This window comes from Brienomyrus brachyistius, unplaced genomic scaffold (genome assembly GCF_023856365.1).
Source record: "Brienomyrus brachyistius isolate T26 unplaced genomic scaffold, BBRACH_0.4 scaffold80, whole genome shotgun sequence".
In the NCBI taxonomy this organism is placed as follows: domain Eukaryota; kingdom Metazoa; phylum Chordata; class Actinopteri; order Osteoglossiformes; family Mormyridae; genus Brienomyrus; species Brienomyrus brachyistius.
This window is the reverse complement of record NW_026042355.1, coordinates 24,617-28,385: the sequence shown is the minus strand read 5'-3', so window position 1 is coordinate 28,385 and position 3,769 is coordinate 24,617. Positions and strand designations below refer to the sequence as shown.

General features: G+C 38.3%; 1 long non-coding RNA gene across 1 annotated transcript; it reads right to left on the bottom strand.

The window, feature by feature from the left end:
* Positions 1 to 2,118: 2,118 nt before the first annotated feature.
* On the bottom strand, positions 2,119 to 3,082 carry LOC125726944 (uncharacterized). Its single transcript, XR_007388472.1, has 3 exons — positions 2,785 to 3,082; positions 2,366 to 2,412; positions 2,119 to 2,209 (listed from the first exon to the last, which is right to left on the bottom strand). It is a non-coding gene; the product is annotated as an uncharacterized LOC125726944 (long non-coding RNA).
* Positions 3,083 to 3,769: the final 687 nt, after the last annotated feature.

Genomic DNA, 3,769 nt, shown 5'->3' with positions numbered 1-3,769 from the left:
CCTTTGGGAGGCTAATATCTTGCACATGAGCAATAATGTTACATGCAATAGGATTGTGTATAAGTTAAGGATTGTGCATAAGTTAATTTTAATATTCCTATAATATTCCTGTATGTAATATATTCTTATATTTTGTTTCTATTATTACCCTATATTTATAAATACATACATTTCTTTTACATTCATAATGATGTTGTTTGTTGTTTTGTGCCCCACTGCTCTTGTAACAAGCCTCAGTCTTGACTCTCCCTTTTAAGGTCTTGGCCTTAAATCACACTCGATATAGGTGGTGTCGTCCCCATCACCCTGACCAGGATACATGCTGTAAGATTAATGGATGGTGTTTATCTGTGTGATGAAAAAGAATGTGAATAAAACAAAAATGTACCATTATAAATGGGATCCCTAAGATGTGTGGTGGTTTCAGATGTGGACTGATGAGAATTTTGTTCTGTTGTGAAAGCTGTACATTCTGTTCCATGTACAGGGTAGTGATATGTAGCAATCATGTGCTCCAGTCAAATGTTCAGCTGCATGAATAATAATGGTGGCTTGTTTGGATAAAATAACTTAGGCTGAATACTTCAAAGCGTGACCTGGGTGAGGTAGAGAGGAAACAGGGTCTTACAAGCAGCAGGTATTGTTCTCTCTGTGTAGTTTTTACTCTTTGCAAAGTGAGCCCAGCACAGTGCAGTCAGTGGGTCAGTCTTCCTGAGCTGCATCTAACCAGTGGAAACATCTGCAGCACTGCAGAGAAGCACTCAGCAGACAAACAAACCAAAACAGCTTACAGCTGTATGTCACTTTTGGACAGAGGTGGACAAAGTACACAACTTCACTACTTGAGTTAAGTATAGATACTCCTCGTCAAATAATACTCAAAGCTTTTCAGTTAATTTTTTACTTCAGTTAAAGTACTGGAGTATTTGCATCTAAAAATACTTAAGTATTCAAAAGTACATTATGTTTTAAATGCAAGACATTTTTCAGAACCTAATGACTCCTGAACACCCCACTGAATACACTGACTGGCTTGTACATCTTGTAGAATAAAAAGCTTGTGGAATATGATACAATGACGATAGAAACACAACTGGCATAACAAAAGTACAGCCATTGTCATTTTCATCTTATTTAACACCCCCCACCCCACTCACACAAAAGAGCATGCTAGTGTTCTTACAGAGCCGTAGCAGTGTGTGTGTGAGTGTGTGTGCATGTGTATGTTTGTGTGTGTGTGTATGTTTGTGTGTGTGTGTATGTGTGTGTATGTGTGTGCATGTGTGTGTATGTTTGTGTGTGTGTGCATGTGTGTGTTTCTGTGTCTGTGTTTGTGTGTGTTTGTGTGTGTGTCTATGTGTATGTATGTGTGTGTGTGTGTGTTTGTGTGTGTGTCTATGTGTGTGTATGTTTGTGTGTGTGTGTGTGTGTGTGTGCATGTGTGTTTGTGTGTATCTGTGTGTGTATGTTTGTGTGCGTGTGTGTGTGTGTGTCTATGTGTGTGTATGTTTGTGAGCCAAGTAACAGGACAGGGAGCAAGAAACAAAACTCCTCTTTCTTAATTATCCACATCGTTATTAACGACACAGGTATATATACAGGTACATATACAGGTACATGTATATACTCAAAAATACATACAGTACACAACATTAAATGAAAAACGTAATTTAAGAACACTTGAAATTTTCATTCAGTTTCTTTCATCTGTTTAATATAATCGATCAGTCCCTGTGCGTTTGCCCCAAACCATTCAGCATGGTACACAAGGGAGACAAGTAAGCATGTGTCACATCAAAGAACTGATTGCAACAACTCAGCCTTTCCACAACATTAAAGCCGCTTATTCCCCCCATGCCATGAAGAAATAATCTCTGTGGCTCCCCTCTCCCCCTCCCTCAGCCCCCAGTCTGGCTTGAACATTTGCACTTCCAGTAAAAATGCGCCCCAAACACACTGACACCAAACTCCGTAAAATCCTGTGATTCAGTCTCAGAAGCACTGGCTCCCCTGCCCTCCTTCTGAACATTATTAAAGCTACACCCTGAACACTCTGTGTGACTGACATGAATGAGAAGCATCTTTATTCATAATCTCTGTAGCGGAGGTCAGAATACAGAGTGTCATTATTCCTGTCTTTCTTCTGTCTCCTGGGTTTTGGCTTCTTAAGGTTCAGGGCAGCGTAATTCAGTGTGTCCTCGTCATTGCACTGTGGAGACAAAGATGGAAGAATTGGATGGATCAAATTGGTTTGCTATTACTTATTTTCACAAATAGCACTTAAAATGCTGATCCCAGGATGGAAATCAGTCTGAGGTTCATTTGTTTTACTGACGATTTGTAATTTGAAATATTTATTACATACTTGCTTGCGTGACCATTCCACTTTTGATATATCACTGTTCTTTTCATCTGTTTAAAATATATAACACATCAATATATTATTTAATTTCACGCGGTATCATACAGTGGTCAGATAACATTCCGAATTTTCAAGCCATCAACATCCTTTTTGTCTCAAAAATGAAAGTAAAAATGACTTCTGTCAATTTAAGTGTGCATGTTTGGATATGTGTTATTTGTTCTCAGATATCATATATAATAAAATTGCTATAAAGGAGATCTTGGTAATAAAAGTTATTGATATGCAACTTATTGCAACATGTATATTTCAATAGATTTTGCAAAATATGAAAGATATAATACAAAAATGTTAATCTTACAGTAGAAAAAGGTTTATGTAAATAAGGTGAGATTTAATAATGGATTTTTAAACTGGGTTACCTGTGTCACGACCGCGGTCGGGCGAAGCAGCGATCGTGCGGGTCGGCAGGCGAGCAGGAACAGGCAAGTAGGCAAAGTCGGGAAATACTGGGGATTTATTCGTGGACAGGAAACAGATACGGGGAACATCTACTCACGCCAACGAACATCAATGACAGACAAGGAAAACTGGGGAGACCAGGACTTAAATACACAAGACTGATTGAAAGCAAACGGACACAGCTGGGTACGATCCGGGAAACACACGTGGGTAAGCAGGGGGCGTGGCACACAGGAGGAGCGGACGAGCCGGGCATGACAACCTGCAAGAGTGGTTTTAATATGAACATTTTATCTATCATAAAACAATTTTATATTTCTATAATTTGTGAAAATCTACATTTTGTCCTTCGTCTGAGTGCATAAAGCCGGGCAGCGTACCTGCACAGTGTGTACAGGTCAGTTTACATCTTATACAAATGAGAGCAACGTTCAGAATAATGCTGCAAGATAAAACTATCAGCAAGCCAGAGTGAAGAGGATCCAGCAGCTTCTGAAAGCCTGTAACAAAGAGATAGATTTCAGCATAATGATATAGAGACACATTTCCCATTTGCTTACATTACATTAGTTAAAGATAAAATCTATAATACATTACAGCAGTTGTTTTGTAAATAGTCCATTTTTAACATGAACTTCTAGTATTTTGCATTTTAACAATTTCTATTAATATTTGAAATAATTATTAAATTAACATCTGTGTAATTAAATTTAAGCACTTAAATTAGAAAATTCAATACATTAAAATAAGAAATAAATGTCTTAATAGCAGAATAAGCTAAATAAAACTTTGAAGCAGATGTACTCTCCACACTGGGTGCTACCATCTATATCCAGCTCTGTGCCGTTCCCAAACAGCATCTCCCCTCACTGGGTGTTACCATCTATATCCAGCTGTGTGCCGTTCCCAAACAGCATCTCCCCTCACTGGGTGTTACCATCTATA